The sequence below is a fragment of the Paroedura picta genome, chromosome 14, assembly GCF_049243985.1.
Source record: "Paroedura picta isolate Pp20150507F chromosome 14, Ppicta_v3.0, whole genome shotgun sequence".
NCBI lineage: Eukaryota > Metazoa > Chordata > Lepidosauria > Squamata > Gekkonidae > Paroedura > Paroedura picta.
Window position 1 is genome coordinate 32599422 of NC_135382.1, and position 22068 is coordinate 32621489.

Below are 22068 nucleotides of genomic sequence, written 5' to 3' on the forward strand. Positions count from 1 at the left end.
CCACAACACCTACGGACCAAAGGCATGTGAACCGAATGCAAACAAGTTTCCGTTTCGAAACCTGGGAGGTTCTCTTTTGCTCCCTGCGGAAGGCTCCCCGGGTACCTTGGAGCGGACTTTCTCTTATCTGAAATGGATGACCCTCTTTATAGACCGCTACAGCCCTGTACAACATAATGAGGAGACTCTTTAATTTCAAACACTTAAACTCCATTAAAGCCCGAGGAAGAAATGCATCCGACTCGCGTGGCGTCCCTTTCACTGTGATTTAACAACCACACGGCAGCTTGGCTCGACTTTTTCTGCTCTGGGAAGTTCCATTAACTTACATAACAAGAATGCGGGACCGCTGGTGGAAATAAACCGTTCTACCTTGATTAATCTTGCACTCATTCTGCACCTCCGTAGGCCTTTTTAGGGTTCCTTCCTCTCACCTGCTAGTCTGCATCATGTTGTATATTGTTTGGGGGGGGGTATCGGGGAGGGGGAGAGTTTCTGTTCCATAAATAACGTGCTTCAGTGGGGAAAAGTTTCCAAAGTCCCGAGAATTATTAGACGCCGTTGTTCCGACCGCTATCCCACACAATGCTCCACAATTAATCAAATCGTAAAACAGTACAAGAACTCACAATACACAAATAGCCGAGGGAAAGATAAATTGATCTTTGCAGAGGCTGTGCCCCTCCTCGGTAGCGCGGCTGTGTGAAAAATACCAGTTTAAAAAGGATGCTGAGACAGCAGAAGCATTTAATACTTTACAAACAGTTACCTAAGCCAATGTCCAATCGCTAGACAGTACAGTAATGTGACCTACATACGAACAAAATCATTTTTTTTTTTAATACAGGGGTGGGAAGCGAAGGCCAGCCATTTATTCCATGGGTAGTTAACATGAGCACCTTGTCTGAAATGCTTTTCTGTTGTTCTCTTAGGTGTATTTTTTTTTAAACTGCCATAATGAAACTAGGGATTCACCTAGTGTACCTATAAGTTTCATTACAGCAATATATTTTATAGTCCGTATTTGCAACAAGCTACTTGAGAGCCGCTTCAAAATATTTCCCCCCTCTGTTAAACTTTGCTCTGTTTCACGTATACCTTTATGGCGATGCTGTAGGCCTCAACGTCGTTCTCTTCTCTAAAAGCCAGGTTTAAAAAAAAAAAATCATTCTTTAAAGCTCAGCCTTTGGGTACTATTCCGCTACAATTTAAGCACTGAATTGTCATGGGAGAAAAGCCCTGAGCATTTGTTTAAACTTTTTAGTGGGGTTTAAAGTGCTCAATGAAGGCTGAACTGCAGCAATTCTTTTTGGGTAACTTACCCTGTTCAAATATTTAGATTGTTCAGAAAAAAAAAATATGCCTACGACTTGGTTTTCACTGTGCGTTACCGCACTCTGCGTAACGGCGGTAAAGGAAAAGTTTTCATAAGTGTCTGTTAAAATTAAGTAATGGGACTTTGTTTTCACATTTCAAACAAATAACAGTTTAGGGCTCAAATGTAGTGAGTCCCAGTGCAGTTCTGCAAACAAAGTAAATCGGTCTTAGCACAGAACAAAGTAAGATGTTTAAAAGATGTTTTAATGAACTGAAGGTTGGTATTTTTTTTTTAAATAGACCCTTTAAAAGCTGAAATGTTGGCCGCTGTTTAAATGCTCCAACAAGCTGAACTGAGTTGATTCAGAAAGTGGAGAGTCACCATCTTGATCCATGCCTGTGCATGCACATGAAACTTTACACCCAGAATTAAACTTTTGTTAGTCTTCAAGGTGCCACAGGACTCAAACCACTTCGCCTGGTCAGGCCACAGTGGCCCACAACCGACACCTGGTCTAGACCAGGGGTAGTTAACCTGTGGTCCTCCAGATGTCCATGGACTACAATTCCCATGAGCCCCTGCCATCATTTACTGGCAGGGGCTCATGGGAATTGTAGTCCATGGACATCTGGAGGACCACAGGTTGACTACCCCTGGTCTAGACAACACCTCCCACAGCCATCTGCATAATGTATAACCTTTCTTAAGAGCAGACATTACCAAAGACACCCAAGCCCAGAAAAATCAACTTTTAGAAATCTCTACACAGCTACGCAACTGTTTCCTGCCATATGCTCTTATCACTCTCTTTAAGATAACCAAGAATGCTGGCTTGATTGTGCCAACCACATTCCATGGTTCAAAACAAACACACAGAGGACTCCTTGGTGGTTTATATGACTGTAGAGTCTACGTCCCCGAGAAAAGAGGTCCTGAACCGACCAACTGCACATTTTTGTTTCTTCAAGAGAGTGGTGTTGATGTCATTACAATTTTTTTCTTGCAATTTGATGCATGGTTTCCTTTTTAACCCTACCTTTGCTGACACCCCTCCTTTCTCTGTGCCCCAAACAGTGCGCTTTCTGCCCAGTATAGTCACTATGATTCTCTATGAACCCCCCCCCTCTGGTCAATTACCCCTTTCTTTAGTGTGCAGCATTTCCCTCTCCTCCAAAGACCCAATGGCCCCTTTTTCTCCCTTACCCACATGTCTAAGCTCCTCTTGTTCTTGCATCAATCTGTGACGAGGCGGAGTATTTCTTCTCTCACACTTTTGCCTCCACCTAAGCCCATTCAGCAGGAACATTATACAAGGCATCCCTACATGGGTGTTGGCCATGCAATGGCTGGCTGGTTGGCTTCCACAGGCCAGAAGAGGCAGTGCCCACTACAATGTACACTTCTGAATCTAGGGAGATAGGCATTCTCCCTTTCCTATAAGGGTGCCACGTTCCCTTGGCATACTCAAGGATGTGTTGTTATCCGGTATGGCCCTTATGCAGTAAGCCAATTGCTTTTCTTCTCTGTTCAGAAGCATGCCCACTTCCGCTGTCGTACAATCCCTGGCTGAGTCCTGGCATTCATAGAATCATAGAATCATAGAACCATAGAATGATAAGAGTTGGAAGGGGCCATACAGGCCATCTAGTCCAACCCCCCTGCTCAACGCAGGATCAGCCCAAAGCATCCTAAAGCACTCTTAAAAACCCATGCAAGAAACCGAGCCCTCATATTAATTAAATAAGAAAGAGAGACAGGGAGATAATTCGGAAAACTCTGAAGACCCAATTCTACTGCAAAAAAAAATCGAGGGGGGAAAGAGCATAAACCCAATAGCCAGAATACTGGATTTCATGTTTGTCCTTACAGAGAGAACTCAGGGCAAAAATATGAATGATTTTAATGGACGTCTGCAATGTAATGAACAAGCTTTCAAAGATCCCTAAATTCTCATAGCATGAACATACAGATGAAGCTAGCTGATGAGAAATGATGGCTTTAAACAGGAATGTTGCAAAATGCAGATGATCTGCAAGAACAATAGCTCGTAAATCCATTGATGACAAAGAGACTTGGGATTTCAGTCATCAAACTCACTTATGAAGTTGGTTGTAACTTACAAGAATACCCCCTCAAGTGTTCCTTGCTGCGTACAGTCATTCTCATTGTTCCGGCATTGTTCTGTTCTCCTCCTTTGATTCTGAATAGTTGCCTACTTGTACCACTCAGACCTTCTAAACATGTACAGAAGGCTGCCAAAAGCTAGGCTATGCTGCATAATTAAGCATCAGCAAAGCTGAGTTTATACACCAAGTCAAAGCGTTTCTTTTAAAAATCCACCTTCTAAAAGAGCCAAAACAGCTTTGGAAGAAGAAGAGTTGGTTCTTATATGCCTCTTTTCTCTACCCGAAGGAGTCTCAACGTGGCTTACAATCACCTTCCCTTTCCTCTCCCCACAACAGACACCCTGTGAGGGAGGTGAGGCTGAGAGAGCCCTGATACTCCTGCTCAGTCAGAACAGCTTTATCAGTGCTGTGGCAAGCCCAAGGTCACCCAGCTGGCTGCATGTGGGGGAGTGCAGAATCAAACCTGGGTCCCACCCTCTGTCCCTGGACTCTAGCCTGTTTGCTCTCAGATGCTCCTCAGTGCCTGGAGCCAGCAGCAGGTAAGGGGAGAGGGCCCTGGGCAAAGGGTCATGCTGGTTTGCCCATATTGGAGACATCTCTCAGGACTACAGATTGGTTGTCTTGAAAATCAGAGTTTTGCATAACATGATGTTGTGTGAATTAGGGGAAAGACTAAATTTCAAGTCAGGAAGAAGGCTATCTGTATGGCAGAAGAAAGCTGTTCACCTTCTCCCTTGGAGCAGAGCAGGTTGTGAGTCCTCTTTAATTATCCCCCTCGGTAACGACAGGTTTAAATGTACAATAGTCAGGCAGCAAAACTGCATGCAATTCATCACAGTTCTTTCTGACCTGGAATACTTTTAGATTTGATATTTAAATTATTAGTAATAAAGGGAAGGGGGGGGTACAAAGGGGGAAAAATACATTTTCAATCCCACCTTCACATTTCCTTAGATCTTAACCTGACATTAATGAGGAAATACACATAGAAATGACGCTCGGCCTGCAGGATAAAATGGCTCATATACTATGTTGATGTTAAGATGAAAGAAAACCCAGAACAAAGACACTACAGTATTGCAGAGATAACGCTGAAATTCCGAAATATTTGTATTTGTCAACAAAGCAAGAAATGCCCATGACAAAAATATATTAAAAAATACACCTGTCACCTTATTTGACTGTATAACAAGTATACTGCATATATTACTGCATCACCTTGCTAGGCTTCCAAGCAATCATTTACCATACAATTTGTGTATGCTCCAATACATATTTTCCCCCCATCTGGCCCCCTGTGCCTGTGCCTGTTCCTAGTTCCCAATAATAACCAGCCATAGGCAGCCTCATATTTTCAATGAACAATGAGGATTATTACCCTTATCCATGATTCCTCTATATATTTGTGAAACGGCCTGGGAGGTGGAACGTGTCCGGCTGTCCAGGTTGGAATAGGGCCAATCAGGGTGCAGCCAGCAAAGCTCACTGCACCCTGATTGGCCCTGCCCCTGCAGCTCCCACCCTCTGTCCCGGGACTCTAGCCTGTTTGCTCTCAGATGCTCCTCAGTGCCTGGAGCCAGCAGCAGGTAAGGGGAGAGGGCCCTGGGCAAAGGGTCGTGCTGGAGGGCCTGCTAGCGAGGGCCTCCTGGCCTGCTGACTGCCTGCTAAGGAGCTCTGTCCCAGGCCTGCTAACAAGCTGGCCAGCCCCTGCCCACCCCACGTGATCTGGCTGCAAGCTACGGCCCAAAGCTACCTTAAGCTGCCTGGCCGCGGGCCAGGGGAAGGGACCCTTTCAAGGCCCGTTCTTAGGAACGGGCTTTGAAGCTAGTAACCTATATAAAATCCAAGAAGAGGCTGAAGAATTTATCCAAGGTCATCACAGCAATGGAATGCAGGGTACAGTGTAAGACTCCCCAAGGATTATGAATATCCCTTTCAAGGTAGAGACTGGATATCTGAAGAACTAACTCATCAAATCTCAAAAGCTAAGCAGGGTTGGCCCTGGTTAGGATCTGGGTGGGGGACCACCAAGGAATGTCAGGGTCGTTGCGTGGAGGAAGGCAATGGAAAACCACCTCTCTTAGTCTCTTGTCTTGAAACTCTACAGCAGGGGTAGTCAAACTGCGGCCCTCCAGATGTCCGTGGACTACAATTCCCATGATCCCCTGGACTACAATTCCCATGATCCCCTGGGCTCCTGGTAATTGTAGTCCACGGACATCTGGAGGGCCGCAGTTTGACTACCCCTGCTCTACAGGGTCACTATAAGTCAGCTACAACCTGATGGCACTTTACCCACACACATTGCTACCAAACCTTGGCTACATAGCCAAACCACACTTATCCTTATTCATTGCCTTCGTGCCCTCTACCCTTGTTTTAGGGTTGCATTTCTACATGCACATCCTTAGAAGTAAATCCCACTGAGCTTAGGAAGTAAATATGCATAAGATTGGGCTGAAAGGCTATGAAATAACACTTTTATTTATTTAAAGTTCCCAAGAACACCACGGGACATTCATAATTAAAAAAAACAAGAAGTAAACAAAGAAAGAGAAGCCTTGTATTAGGTTTTCCTAAAATACGAAATATGATGATATGGAACTAAATCAAAGAAAAGACAGGTGGGCCTCAAATTCTGGAAGGGGTTCAACAGTGCCAAGTCTTTGTTAGGGGTTCTGGATACATGCAGTAAACACTCCAAATGATTGATTTCCGGATGTGAGAATATCTCCGAGTTCCCCACATAAGGAAATTAGGAAGTCAGAAATCGCCCTTGGTAACAAGGGTGGTGGCTAAGTCACATCAAGTTGCAGAAGAGTTATGGGGAACTAGCAGGATTTTCAAAGCAAGAGATGAACAGAGGTGGTTTATCATTGCCTTTCTCTACATTCCATCCTTGGACTTCTTTGGTAGTCTCTCATCCAAGGGCTGTCCAGGGCTGATTCTGTTTAGCTTGCAAGATTTGAGGAGACTGGGCTAGCCCTGGGCCCATCCAGGATAGGAGGAATAAGAGCTGTAGGCTCCCATAAATCAATCATTTTTCACTAACAGACATTATCGAATTCAAGTGGGTAGCCGTGTTGGTCTGAAGTAGCATAACACAAATAGAGTCCAATAGCACCTTTAAGACCAACCAATACCACCTTTAAAATTGAATAAATCTTTGTAGAATTTATCAGACTCTCTCAAAGCGATCTGACACAGCAAGAAACCCAACCAGCTTGGGGCATCGAAGACCCTACTACTGATGGACTCACATACCTTAACAACAGTGAGGTATACATGCTCCAGTAGATGTGTATGGGAACAACCACAAGGTTCCACATTATGGGGGACCCACCAAATGGATTGGCCTGCTTGATATGGTTATGAAGCCAGACTCTTCTGACATTCAGGAAACAATGCAAAACTAAATTATTCAGGGGGGCATTCCAACATAGGTTAATAAGGCTATATTAATAAGGGCAGTGAGGAAGAACATTGCCCCCTGTTGGGTGCCCTTTGGGTGTCCTTCAAGTGCTAGTGCTACTGTTTCCTAGCACTGGGTTATGGAACATTGATGGCCCCCTCCTAGCCCACATGACTAGATATTGGTAGGAGGGTCAGGTTAGGTTTCGCCATCTGCGGTTTTCCTGTTTATTGAGGGATGTCCTGTTTTTAATGGGGTTTTATTTGGGTTTTATGATGGACTGTTGGAACCCGCCATGAGCTGGCTTCAGGAGTGGTGGGCAATAAATCACATGATGATGATGATGATGATGATGATGATGATGGAGGAATGCTTGGGAGAGATACTCTAAAGAACGGACTGTGGCCTATTCCACGTCATTTATACTGTTTCTGCATATATTTATCCTACAATGTCATTTCTGCATTGTTTAACAAGTCATGTTTCTGCTTGGTTTCAAATTTATGCAATCCTATTCTTTTTTTAATTGGAAGTCCCATCCTATGGATTGCATTCCATTACACTGAGGAATCTGCCTCAAGTCTTAGTAAGAAAGGCAGACTATAAAGAATGTAAATTCTTTAAAATCTAATCCTCAAGTCCAGGAGAAGTGGTTCACGGGCTGGGTAAGGACATGGACCTCCAATGAAATTCAGAGAGCTGGAGCTGTTTTTTTGTACCCTGCTTTTGACTACTCAAAAGAGTCAGTGGCTTATAATCCTTCCTCTTCCAACAACAGACACCCTGTGAGGTAGGTGAGGCTGAGAGAGCTCTGAAAGGACTGTTGCTGGCCCTGGGTCTCCCATCTAGAAGAGTGGGGAATCAACCCCAGCTCTCCAGATTAGCATCAGCTGCTCATAACCACGGCACCAAGCCGGCTCTCAATTTAGTGAAAAGGTCTTAGGCTAAAAATGATTGACCAAGACCACCACCACCACCCACCCAGCCTTCAGAAGCAACACAGCTCTACACTGCCCTGGTTGGATGAGCTGATCTTTCCTCCTAGTCCAATCAAGAGCCCCAAAGAGGAGAAAACCATTACTTCTCTCCAGCCATTGTCTACACCAGGAGTAATCAACCTGTGGTCCTCCAGATGTCCATGGACTACAATTCCCACGAGCCCCCACCAGTATTTGTCCATGGACACCTGGAGGACCACAGGTTGACTACCCCTGGTCTACACCATCCAAGAAGTTCAGGTATGTTCTATACGCGCATTGTCCGGCCAGTGCCTATTTTCCCCAACTCAAGATGGCACTGCTTACCAATGCTAGAGCCTGAGATGGGAGCTCCGGCTTTCATTTCTCCTCTGGAAACGCTACTGGTGTTGAGAGTCACAATGGCTCAGCGTACAGAGTGGGGAGGGGGTGAAGATCCCATTGGCAGACAGAAGTACATATGAATTCCATTTCTACCTTTTCTTCCACTCTGAATAAGCTCAGCTTTTGACACAGAAGGTGTCAGACACTGTAATCAAATTTAAAGAGGCAAGTGATGCTATGTATTCTCTGCACCAAGGAGAGGGAGGAGGGGGGGAGAGGAGGGAAAAAAAGGATATTCACAATATAATCACAATGCCAGTGAGCCCATTGTAGCTCTGCACTGTGTCCTAGAATTCAGCTCTGACTGGCCCGCGTTGGAGGGAAATGGCTTTCGGAATTACACCTCCTCAATTATATGGTGTGCACGTGTAATTGACACCCATTTCTCTCTTTCCACAATTCAGATTTCCAAATCAGCCTCCTAAATAAACTCAATTGACAATTTCAGAAATATCCTCATCTTGAAGCGTGGTAAGTAGGAAACTTATAGAGGGGAAAAGATGAAGGTTTGGCTCGGCTTCCCTGATAATTGGAACCGGAAAAAAATGATTTACAAAAGGGAATGAGTGATGCTGACACCCCATCCATCCTGCCACCTCCCCTTCTAATCCTCAGACAAGCTCAGTTTGCCAAATTCAAATGACCCGTGATGCCATTTTGCAACCAGGAAGCCATGAAAGTTGCAGTTGTGGAAAGAACTCCCCACAGAAAACAGGAGCGGATATTAATTTTATTTAAAATTGCTAACTTTTTTTCCCCTCTCTCGCCGGGAGACGCCAGCGTGGTCGGCAGAAATGGAGGACATGTGGCGGGTTCTTGTCTCTTAGGTGGCCCAAGCTCTGTAGCTGAGATATCTGATACCACATTGTCAGATGTATTCCAAAAGATCTAAGATAGGACATTCTGGTTGGCGATCAAAGATTTCGGTCAGTGGTGTCTGCAGATAGAGGCATTCTGAAGGCTTCTTGACTGGTTTGAACCTGGGCCTCCCAAGTAGACACAACTGAAACATTGAGAAAGGCTATTAGGATCCTGCTACAAAATAGCCACCATGGGAGTCCCAACCAATGACATAATAGCTGCCATGGGAAGCAATTATTCAAGTTCTAGGTCAAGTATCCTCCCTGTTGATAGAGGTAACTATTTCTGAATGGGTACCCCCTACAGGTCTGAAGATGATGCCTCTTCTGAAATACTTCCTGCTTCAAAGAGGTGAAGAAAAGCCAGGATTGGCTCATTCCTTTGAGGGAGAGCTGCTGGTGGATGATGAAAAGGGGACATCCAGGAATATGTTGGTGGGTGCATGGGATCACAACTTAAGGCAAAATCCAAACCAGACCAAGGCATAGCTGAAGCATGTGTACACCTGATTTCTGCTGCTGTAACTTGGAGCAGTCATCTCAGTTGAACAACTAATTTCAAGCTCCAAAGAGGAACCTGCCCCATCGAAAAACCTGACACTGTATCCTAATAATGTAGATAGAGATTTGCTTGTATCTGAAGCAAGTTCTAGTTGCTTGGGTTAATTCTAGGCTAGGATCCAGGTTTAAGCCACAAGTTTTCCAGGGAAGCCCTCGAGAATCAATATAAGACTAGCAATGAAGCCCAGGATTACTAGGCAGAGGTAGACTTTGGTAGCAATCCAATGAACGTCTCTTGCTTTGAAACCCCTATGAGGTCACTGTAGGTCATCTGCAACTTGAAATTTCTCAAGGGCAGATTATTTTCAGTGTCTCTTCTGAGTAATAATCCCCATCCCTTGACTGTTCATTATGGTCGCCCTGTGTTAATATCCTTCACCATTGCCTGGTATTTCACATGCCCCTGTTTATTTGCACTTAAAACTCGCCGATAATACATACCGGAGTTCTCTCATTCTCTTAAATACTAGCATGCGTCAGTCAAAGTTTAAAACACCAATTTAGCCTCTCCCCCCCCCCCCCCGCTCTGGAAAAAAAAGCTGCAGAAATTAAAATTATTTAAGGCTAACAAAGTGGGAGGGAACCACGTTTGACAGAGAATTCCCGGTGACTTGAGGATGCAGAACATGTGCCGATTCAGCCCTGGGCCATTAATGTCTGGAACCGTTGCAATTACCGCATGTGTAATACAGGGAATGTAACAAGGCCCTTTTGCGAGCTACCCTGGGCCTGTTCTCTGAGCCACATCGAACACTAAGTTTAAACGAAACTGCTCCCAAGTTTCCTAAATGGTTTAATAAAACATATACTGACTGTAATATTCAGTTTATAGTAGAAAACTATCGCCCCTTGGTTTGAAAAATGACCTCCAGTTGGCAATTTTGCTCTCAGCTTCATAGATTATGGTCCACTGTTGGTCATTTACTTAGTCCACAGAGCAATACTTTTCCATAACAAGCTCAAACGGCAATCAGTATTTGTAGCCTCGGCAATCCGAGGATAATGCGCCACAGCGCATTCTATTCTGCAACGAAGCCAAAGGAATAACAACCTGGTGACACTGACACACGGAGGAAAGGAATGCTTATTCCCCTAACGCTGAGACATCTGGGGGGGGGGGACGGGGGGACGGGGGTAAGAAATACATTTCTTTGCATTTCCTTTTTTTTATTATTTGCAGATTCCTGTTGGCTTTTATGTGTTCAATGAAAAATTTAAAAACCCTCTTTAATTCGATTCTCTTTCACTAATGACATTTGGCTTTGTATCGCCTTTAAGTCCATTCTTATTTTAATGCACTGGAGCAAAAGCTAGATCCTATTAGAGCTGATCAAATTCAAGGAAATTAGCAAAATACCCTAAAGTTATAAAATCTCGATCGTCATAACGGATTCAGGACTTAATGTCGAAGTGGCATTTCTCTGATGCTACTCCGCTACACCGGGACAGAGAAAACCGACTCTGCAAGTTTTAGATGGCAAGATCTGAAAGCACGATATTACGAATCCTGACCCTTAACGGTTATTGCCATATCAAATGATCGACATCCAGTCCACTTCAGAAAATCAGGTTCCCACCATTCAGAGATACCCCAACACAGCAGAGTGTAGTTTATTCTGACAGCTATTCATTTGGAAGACAGGGATTCTTTAACTTCTAAAGAAGTTTCATGCAACTAAGACAATCACATGAAATGCAGCCCTCTGCTTTCTTCTCTAACGGCACCCACTTGTTACCTTGGGCTAGCCAAAGCAACCATGTCCCCCCTGTTCTGAAGCCCTTTCACCGGCTGATGAACTAGTTTCCGGGTTCAATGCAAGGTGTTAGTGCTGACCTTTAAAGGAACAAGGAACCAAAAGGCATCCAGGATCATTCTTCTAGGTACAGTTGAAGTTGGTCTGCGGTGGCCCACTCAACTACCTTTCCCAAAAATACTAGATACGAAATGGGATGGTAGTTGGCAGGGTCCCATTGGTCTAGCAGTGGGTTTTCCACTGTACCACATGTATGGAACCTATGAGGTACCCTTCGACAAGGAAAGTATCACGACTCAGAGGCAGAGCATATGTTTTTTTTTACCACAAAAAGTCCCAGATCCAAAAATCAGCGTCTTCAGTTAAAAGATCTCAGGTAGCACCTGCTAGGAAAGGCACCATTTTGCTTCAGTCCCTGGCAATAAACCGTTCTGAGCTGGATATACCAAGGTGAGACTTGACATAAGCAGGTTCCTTACAACGTAATCTCTTCCCACCGGAAAACGAGAAGGCAGGTTAATGGCGTACCAAGAGGACAATGCCTTAACAAAGGTATTTAAAACGTAATAAATCAAACTGCTGCTTTCGCGTACTGAATTATATTTGCAGTCTATTTTTTACCAGGTCATGCAGGGCCTTCATGGGTAGTTTGGGAAGACCCTGGAGGTTCTCCTGCCTGAAAAGGAAACTAACCTGACCTGTTCGTTTCAGGCCTTGCATTTTGTTTGGCAGATCTGATTCAATTTCATCCCTAAATCAATTTAGAAGTTTAGACGAAAGACGAGATTCAATTTTTCAAACAGGAGGAAGACGGCCCTTTATGTGGATATTCGGCACTGGATTTACATGCTTGTCTCATTAATACTATTGGGCAAGGAGACAATACAATTTTTATGATTTAGGAAAAAAGCCTTTTAGTTTGAGAAGTAGCAATTTCCTTTTTCAAAAACATCTTTCATTTTTAAAGCAATAAAAAGTGGCATATATGTCCCATACCATAATGGATTAATTAAGGAATATTATGTTTATCCTAAGTCCTGACCAAGTTGTACATCTTCATAACTCACTCATAAAAAATTAATGCATTTTCCAACACTCCGTAATGATAGATCACCTATTTTTTTTTGCCATACCTGTTCAGAATAAATTGTTCCAAATTGGATTATTCTCAAGCACAGTGAGCAGCGGTCAAGAAAAAAATGGCCTTGTTATTTTAGGGATTGACAGAGCTCTGCACCAAACTCTTCATCTTCTCACTGTGTCTTTCAACAGTCTACTCCCACTGGTTTGAAATAGGGGTGTGCAATTTTTTTATCCGGTATTTTTCAGTTCGGTTCTACTGGACCCTCCCCCAAAATTTAGGATTACAGAAAAATCCCAGATCCCAATATTGGTATGGGTAGACCGTTTTTGTTTTGTTTTTGTTTTTTTAGACCAGAGGTCTCCAACCCCCGGTCTGCGGCCCGGTACCGGGCCGTTAAGGCCATGGTACCGGGCCGCCAGCGGCCGCACCTGCCTTCCCCTCCCCCCGCAGCGAGAGGGGGGGAAGAGGCAGGCGCGGCCGCTGGAGCCGCCGCGCATGCGTGTTTGCGCCCCTGCTGGCGAAAACGCGCACGTGTGGCTGTTCTGCACATGCGCGTTAGCACCACCTAGTGGCGAAAATGTGCGGCAACTGCGCGTGCGCGTTTACGTGCAGCTGCTGTGGCCGAGCCGCCGGCTCTCTCCCACCCTCGGAGGCGGTCCCCGACTACAAGAAGGTTGGGGACCGCTATTTTAGACAATTCAGTCTTGGTATTTAAAGGTGTTTGGGGGATATATTTTCAGCTCAGGAAAATCTGAATGCACACTCCTATTTTAAAACCGTTCTATTATTTCCACACGAATTCCTGTTTCGACTATAATACAGTGCACACTTTCTTTTTTTGCTTGTCACTCAATGTGGGCGGTACAAAAATATGCACACTCATTTTAAAAAGCTAAATCCCAAATAGGAACATACAGATGTTCCTTATTTAAATTAGCTGTTGGCGTTTAATTCTACCAATCGCATAAGTGTTCAAAATTTGCAAAATTTCTATGTATTCCACATTTTGCAACAGCCTGATTCTCCAGCAGTAGAAAAGAGCACGAATCCAGTAGCACATTAAAGGCGAACTTTAAGCTCAAATCCTGACACATCTTTTGTTAGTCTTTAAGGCGCTACTGGACTCCTGAAGTGAGCTCACTAAAGTCCATACATAGCCTGCCACATATTTTGTTAGTCTTTTCATGAAACCTGGGATTGCTTGACAGCCCAGGAAGCGTTTCCCAAATGGGTAGGAGTTAATTAATTTATAGGCTGATATGACCATACATGGTCATGTCAACTGGTCCCGCCACCCCAATAGCCAATGATGGGCCTGGAGAGGATGGGAAGGGGAGGGGCCTAAAGTGGGCATGTCCGGAGCTCTGCTTCCCAACCATATTCTGCATGATCGTGCCACTTCTGGGGTTTCTTGAAGCCTGGAGAATGTTTCAGGGATTTCTCAATGGACCTAGAGCAAGGGTAGTCAACCTGGGGTCCTCCAGATGTTCATGGACTACAATTCCCATGAGCCCCTGCCAGCAAACGCTGGCAGGGGCTCATGGGAATTATAGTCCATGGATATCTGGAGGACCACAGGTTGACTACCCCTGACTTAGAGAACTTGATCACTTGACTCCTTTCCTTGCCCCCAGTGAGCAGCGCAAACATCATGAGAATCCCATTTCCCAAAAGCACACCACTGTGTTGTGTCAAAGGGCATCCATTTCAGACTAGACATAATATTTTTGGATCTGCTTCAGAATGGATCTGCTCAAGGTAGACACCTAATATCCACTGCTGAAACCTCCCATTAAGAAAACTGTCATTGTCTGTGCGCCGGTTGATATGTGCAATTATACCTAAATTGATCCAGAAGCTTCTTTAACAAGGTAACACTATGCAACAGGGACTCTCTATTCATGAAGGGCATTCCTTCCCAGAAGAGTTCAGCACAAGAGCCATTCCGATGAGTGAATCTCTACAGATGTAGGAACTTAAGACAGCTCTCTTGAATTAAAAGTTGAGTTTTGACTGAAGGAGAGAACAGGTGACAAGGGACCTTAGTCCAGCTGGTGGCAAGAACCTTTTTTACATGTCCTTTAGAAAATTCCCCCCTTCCACCACTCACTCCCCAAATGCACAGTGATCGGTGATTATTATGGTATACAAAATGGCCTTTAGGACAGAAAGTCGTAATTTTCAAAACAGCACATTTCTTTTTGCACGCGGATGTATATATTTCTTAAACGTTTGAAATGCAATCCAGTAAATTAGGATTCATCTGCTTTAGCCTGCATGGCCAATGTTCTCTGCCTACAATTCAAATTATCATTGTTTCCGTTCTGAAAAAATAAACTGAGCAAGAATGCTAAACCAGTCAGAAGCCATATTTGGTGGGTTTATTCTGTAGCAAAAAAATTCACAAACACCACAGTTGATATATCACATAGCAACCGCTTGATGGCTAGTGTCAAAAATATCGCTGTGGCTGAAATAAGGAACAAGTCTGGCCATTCGAAAATTTAAAAGCTGAGGTGTGGTATATTTTTGTGGAGCTGTTTTTTAAAAGATACATTTGATCTTTGCCGTTTTACTCCCCAATGGGTTTAAAGTGATTAGTCGCTATGCTCACCGAAGGAAATAAAATTTCCTTTAAAAAGCACTCTGCCTATTCACACAAAGTTGAGATTGCCGTTGAAAAAGAACAGAAGAGGATCAGCTAACATTGGTAATGCCTCTATATTAGCCTTTCTCCATCCCATTTTACTCTCCCACCCAATTTCTGTTTACAGTTAAGTGTTGCTGGTTCTGGATGAAATGCATTCAGCCCATCCCATCACTCAGGTATCCCCTTTGCTAACCAGCAAAACAATCTTGAACAACGTTCTGAGTTGCACAATATTCTAGAAGGATGCAACATTGCATAAGGCAGCACTGTAAATCTAGCCTTTAACAACACACCCAGGTTTTCTAGAGCTGGTTCATTTCCCTCAACTATAAGGTTCTGATTTATTCACATTCTTAACATCCCTAAATACCTCCTGAGTTCACAGGAGTCATGGAATCCCGAAGAAAAATCTCACACTATGTATTTCTGACCTGCAATGTGGAGGACATGATCGATACAGACACAAAACAGAGCTAGGGATAGACCAGGGGAATCCCTCCACAAACCTGAGATAGTTACCAAGGTTGCAGGGGGGGTATTAATCTTAAAAGAAGTGTTTTAGAAGAATGCAATGGGAGGTTAAGACTCCCCAATGTAACAGAAACAATGCCTGTCGCTTTAAAGAAGAATTCCCAACAAATTCCCAATGCCTGTGGGGGGTTGCTAGGTAACCGTTCCAATATTACCATGCCTTCCAAGCCTTGGTTTTTGTAAAGCAAGGCCATGATGGAGAACAGGGGCAGACTGAGATGCCAAAACAGCCTTGGAAAAGGACCCCCTTCCCACTGTCACATGTCCTGATTTGGGCCTCCATAAGACAGGCCCAATGGCAACTACCAAAACCACGCCGCCCACACAATTGAATCTGGCCCAGCAGTGGCAGTCACTACACAGGCGAGCCCAGCTTGACCTGACCACAGCCACCACACAGCCTGGCTAGACTTTCCCTGGGAGAGGGGTTGTCAGGTGTAAGAAACAGCTGAAAGGAGGAACAGCTGAAGACATAGGGCAGATGAAGGTAGATTGGCTAGTGGGTGGGAAGGAGAAAAGGGGAGGGACATAGGAGGCAGCCAAAGAAGGGAAAGAGGATTTGAGGAGGGAAATATAGCAGAAAATGATGATTCCCCACAAGTCCTTATGAGTGTCCCACTTATATTCTTTATATTTTGAAACGTCCATTCAACAACTCAATAGAATCACTTCTCTTTCAGCGATGTAATAAGAAAAGAGAAATAAAGGTAATATTTCAGCTCTAAATATTTACCCGATGAAAAAAAAATTAACATTTATTTTCCAAGGATGCCTCAATGGAGGGGAAAATGGGATAACTGGTATATTCCTTTGTGTGTGAGTGTGTGTTTTTGGTGCGTATGCTCAAGAATTTGCCTAATCCACAATGATACAGCCTTCCCCCATGGAGGCAAAATGCATACCCCCCCTCCCCAAAGGGATTGCTATGGCAAAGAATGGCGAATTTCATTAAATATGTTAACTGGGGAGAAAAAAAATTCAGCTTTGAAAAATAGTAATCCTGTCTTTCAACAAAAATATTATAGGAAGCTATGAATTTGGTAGATCTGAATAGGCTGTTGGTACATGTTTTACTAAGGTAATATAATGGCACACTATTATTAGATCACATTAATCATTACTATGCCAAAGGCAGTGACAGCCCCACTGAAAAGGATTGAAAGGGTTGGTAATGGATATAAATTACCCATTGTGTGATAAAAGGATTTTTACTAAGAAGGTAAGAATAAAACAGCAAATTTCTAATATAACTGTTGTGAAAGGGGGGAGGGGGAAACACCCCAAATAAAAGTAATCCTCCGTGAATATCCACAAAAATCAAAAAGTAAGCAGTTCTGAAACGTGATAAAGTTGCAGGTTTTGTGTGTGTGTGTGTGTTTTTTTTCTTTAATCACGTATACAGTGTGAAATTAATTTCTTGGCACCTAATATCGCTATCAGTTTCAATGGTTTACGGGATGACCTCTAAGGAACATGGTCAAAAGAGAAGGTAGGCTTTGCTAATTAGAAATGAAGGCAGTTTTATGTTGATGTGTTTAAGCCCTTCATCTGCATCAAATGGGAGATGCCGGGAATCTGAATATTATATGTTGATTTGTGGCATCTGATTCAATCAACCTGGCTATGTTCTCTGTACACAAAAGATCTAGTTTCAGGTAGCACATCCTTTGCACAACAGAGAAAACCTTTCCTAGGTACACTCTGAATTTTTTTTAAATCGCTGCTGAAGATGGACAACTCAAAACATGAGGTCTGTGGCTCATCTGCATATTTAGGTTGTTTATAATTAACCGGATTTACATATTATTTACATGTTCGTTATGGACTGCAAGCCACAGTTAGAATACTATTTTGACCTCATACTATAATAATCCCAGAATGACTCTAGGTGGGGGGGAAAAAACCCTGAGCCACTATCTGAAATGCTTTCAAATGCACAATACTAAAGATGGGCAAAACGTACTGCTTCTTCTCTGTAATTATTAGTTTTTTATTAATTAGGCTTGCAATTCATGCTCAGTTCAGGCACTAAAATGAATTCATTACATTTAGCCCCTGGGTGCCAACCATGTCCTAGTGTACCCAGGTATAGAACCTCCCCAAAATCAAGGGAAATGTGGCTAAAAAACACTCTGAGCCTTCAATCGAGTATTTCCTGAATGATTACCAGAGAGGGGTAAGCCCCATTCTCTGCTGCTCAGGTCATAACCTACTCCAAGATCTGACGTGGCTCTTGGCAGAGATACTCAGAGATTCAAGAAGTCCAGTAATATTCCAGATCTTAAAAGAGCTGATAGCCTGAACTTTGGGCTTCCAGTTGATTCCTCCCTTGGATGGTTCCATGGAAAGTAGCAGCTGTGGTTCCAATCCCCAACACCGAGGTCCAAGGTGCCTCTTAGCATACAGAAACTACATTCCCCACGATGCTAGAAGACCCATGAAAATCCAGGAGAACCAAGGGCATTATTATCCGAGCACTTCTAAAAGCGATGCTAAAAATGTACCACTGAAATAGAAGAACATCACATGCACAAACATACACACACCACTCAACTTCTGGTATGGCAAATGCAAGTCCAAACCCGTAACGCATTTCTGGCAGAAGAACATGCTCAAGGACCAGTTCCACTGTAGAAAAGTCATGCCAACCGTGACCATGAGATGCATTTATCAAAAACATTCGCCTGTTTTCAAGCGTGCATGAATCGAATTGGATTTTGAATTGGAAACTAGAAAGACCATAACATTTTAACATTGTATAGATGGATTGTGCAAGTTTTCCACCTATAAAATAGGTCTATGAGATGGATTTTCTCTGATCAGAATAGCCCAGGCTAGCCTGATCTCGTCAGATCTCAGAAGCAAAGCTGGGTGAACCCTAGCTAGTATGTGGATGGGAGACCTCCAAGGAATACCAAGAGCACGATGTGGAGGCAGGGAATAGCATACCACCTCTAAATGTCTTTCATCTGGAAAACCTTAGGGACAACCATTAGTCAGCTGTGACTTGGTGGCACTTTCCACCACGGAAAGTGCCACCATCACCATGAGATGTGCCAGACCAATCTGCAGATATTGGATTGGATGATGTCTACCAGAGACATTACTCTTTGGCCTTACTCAACGCAAGAGGTTTCTCTACAGCTGCAAGAGCCTCTTGCATTATGGGAAAGCTTCCCATACAAGAAGAAAGTACTGCCATGGATTGAATGAGATCCAGTGTATTTGTAAAAGAGGACAATATTAAAAGAATTCTGGCTCTTACCAGGCTAGATCAGCATCAACAGCTCTTTCTTCTGGATATGTGATCTTCTCAAAGACTCGGGGGGTAAGTAGTGAAGATCAGGAACTGCAAAAACAATGGCTGTGAGAAACAACAAAGTCACCGGGATTAATCCAAGTCAATTCTATTTGACACTGCAATATTCTATGAAGTCTGTTCAGAGAACTATGCAGAATTTCTGGATCTGCTACTCATGTGAGACTTAACATCCTGTTTGAGATACATTAATTGGGGACGGCAGGAAGAATTCCCTGGGCCATGTCAAGGAAGGTGGGGTTTATTTCAGATCTTGCTTCTGCAATGAAAGCAAAGAAGCACGGGGGGCAAGGGAGGGGGAACAGACCAGAAATCCACTTATTTGATGCTTACAACTTTTTCTTTCTCGGAATTCTATTACATAAATAAGTAGCCCTTCACAGTTGGGCTCAGCTGATCAACTCTATCTCAAGGAGATAACAGTGCCAGATATCAGAGCTGATCTACCACTTTTCTGATGCTAGGAAATTTAAGAATTCTGCATAAGAAAGCAAGAGCAACAAATACAAACAAACAAAATCCGGGGGGGGGGAAATCCCACCGTTCTTTCTTTGCAGTAAGGGTGTGATACACACTGAAACGGACACTTTCCAGCCTTGTGGCAAATTAACTTTTCCACCAAAAATAAAAATCATTTTATCAAATCTCTACAAAGGCCGAAGTCAAGTCATTTCATTGTGCTCTTCTAGTGGTTCCCATGTCATCTTGTCATACCCAACATTAAGTTAGACAGGTGATTTGTTAGGCTACTGGTTTTCTATAGGTTCGCCATAACCTTGGGACCCCAGCGCACAAAAGGCGGCAAACAACTTATTATGAAGCAGACGGCTTAAACAGTCAATAATCCCAGCCATTTACACTCGAAAGACGGTCATACATACAACAGTGCTCTGCAAGAAGAATCCCCTATTTTTAACAAGAACTAAGCAGATGTTTCAATTCTTGCTCCAAAAAGGCCATAGGACTGAGTTACTGAAAGTTGTAAATTAGAAGCTCAACAGTTGAAGGACAGCACAAGATATAAAACGGATACAAAGCATGAGATCATTAGCTAAACTGTAATTTTCCCCCCACAGGCTTGTGAGCAGTTTCTCACCATTAGGCATCTCTAGAAACTGCCAGAAAGTGTGTGCGCATAAAATGAACTTCGATACAGCAAATAAATACATTGCACCAGCCTTTCCCAACTTTTTCACCATTGACAAATCCCTGAAACATTATTCAGGCTTCGAGAAACCCTAGAAGTGGCACGATTGTGCAGAATATGGTTGGGAAGCAGAGTTGTGGACATGCCCACCTGGGGCCCTTCCCCTTCCCGCCCACTATGTTGTTTATTGTTTAGTTTCCGAAGCTAGCAAAAGCTATTTGCTATGTTTCCCCACTATCAATACTAACGAAGAGAGAAAAGAAAATGAGGCGGTGAATTAAAAATCCTTGTTGTTTGGAGCTGTCTTACTGACACAGGGGCAAAGTAGGGGGATACCTATTAGAGAAAAGATGAGATGAAATTGTGCCCATAACCTTCCAGCTGGTCTCGACTTACACACATTCTTATTACAAAAAAGGTCAAAATGCCGACTTTCTGGAAAGGATCTCGCCTCCAATTCCTGCAAGGCTTTTTTGTGAATGGCACGAGGCCAGGTTTCGTCTTGCCAAGGCTCCAAGTGAATTATCTCCTTTCTTCTGAGCTCCTCTTCATTTCTGGCTAGGCTGATGACACACAACAATAAAGCAGGTTTTGGCTTAGCATTTTTGAAATTTCAATACGAGGGTTTCCCTGAATCCCATTTTGGTGCCAATCCTTACCAATCCATGCGACCATGAGTACAGTGCTTTTGACTCAGACCAAGGATACACCATCTCCACGTGATGTTCACTAGGAAAGCCATCATGAGGGCAAAAAAGTATCTTAGGGACTGTGTAACACACCCATGCAGGGCTTTTATGCTCTGCAAGTACTAATAGGTTGGTGCTCCCTATTGAGCCAGTTTGGTGTAGTGGTTAGGAGTGCAGACTTCTAATCTGGCAAGCCGGGTTCGATTCTGCTTTCCCCCACATGCAGCCAGCTGGGTGACCTTGGGCTCACCACAACACTGAGAAAGCTGTTCTGACCAAACAGAAGCCTCTCTCAGCCTCACCCACCTCACAGGGTGTCTGTTGTGGGGAGAGGAAAGGGAAGGCAACTGTAAGCCACTTTGAGCCTCCTTCGGGTAGAGAAAAGCAGCATATAAGAACCAACTCTTCTTCTTCTTCCTATATTGCTGCATGCGCGGAGCAGACAGGAAAAGATGAAAGACGTAGTCACTGCTATATGAGCTAGGAAGGCAGAGAGGATGGTAACTTGTTTGTGCTCTTGTTTGATTTCCTTATTTCAACTAAATAAAGGCACCTTCTCCTTTTATGGCAACCACAACTCTCCTTGTTATCCATTCTGGCCTTGTCCAGGAATACCAAACTGAGGGATGAAATCATGGCTGCTGAAAATATTCAACTTGTATTTTATTTTATTTTGAAAATGTCTATTCCTCCTCCCCAGGGAATCAGGCCCGGGGCGATTTACAAAAGATAAACCAATAAAAACAGGGGATTAAATGGCCTCTATTTTTTAACCAGCACTTCTCTGCAGCCTGAAGTTTCCTTTATGCCTGTAAATTGCAAAATGAGGCAACCGACGATTTGGAAAAGGCTGGTTTAGAGGAACGCACTTTGCAGTGAGCTCCGAATTCTCTGTTCTCTAGCTCGCTGTGACCTGCCGCTCCACCTGACTACAGACCATTGTTAAAAAAAAAAAGTTTACAAACAAAGATCCCACAAGGGGCATCCCCTATTGACTCCCCACCACGGTGAAAATGACTCCTGTGCTTCCTGATGGTACAAGCTTCAAGTCTTAAACGCACCCCCTTGGCTGACAATTACAAAGTTTTCTTAGGCTTCTTTATTTCCTTTAAGTTTTCTTCCCCTTTGATACAGGCCGTTTTGATCTCACTCTCCTTCCAGAATTGTTTGAATGTTCAGCAACAATGTAGATGTTAGCGCCTGTTGCTCATGGTTTTTCCTAAACCTCTCCCCCCCCCCCCGCCAGCTGAGCGATC

At 43.7% G+C, this 22068-nt stretch overlaps 1 protein-coding gene across 14 annotated transcripts in view; it reads right to left on the minus strand.

The window, feature by feature from the left end:
- ZNF536 (zinc finger protein 536) overlaps positions 1-22068 on the minus strand; it is a 410578-nt gene that overhangs the window by 303669 nt on the left and 84841 nt on the right. For 7 of the 14 annotated variants that reach the window (XM_077309501.1, XM_077309489.1, XM_077309491.1 and 4 more), the window contains exon 2: positions 18923-19021. The exons of 4 other annotated variants lie outside the window; for them this stretch is intronic. The gene's annotated coding sequence lies outside the window, so the exon portion shown is untranslated. The remainder of the gene's footprint in view (positions 1-18922; positions 19022-22068) is intronic. 3 more of the 14 variants (XM_077309497.1, XM_077309496.1, XM_077309498.1) reach the window with 1 other exon arrangement.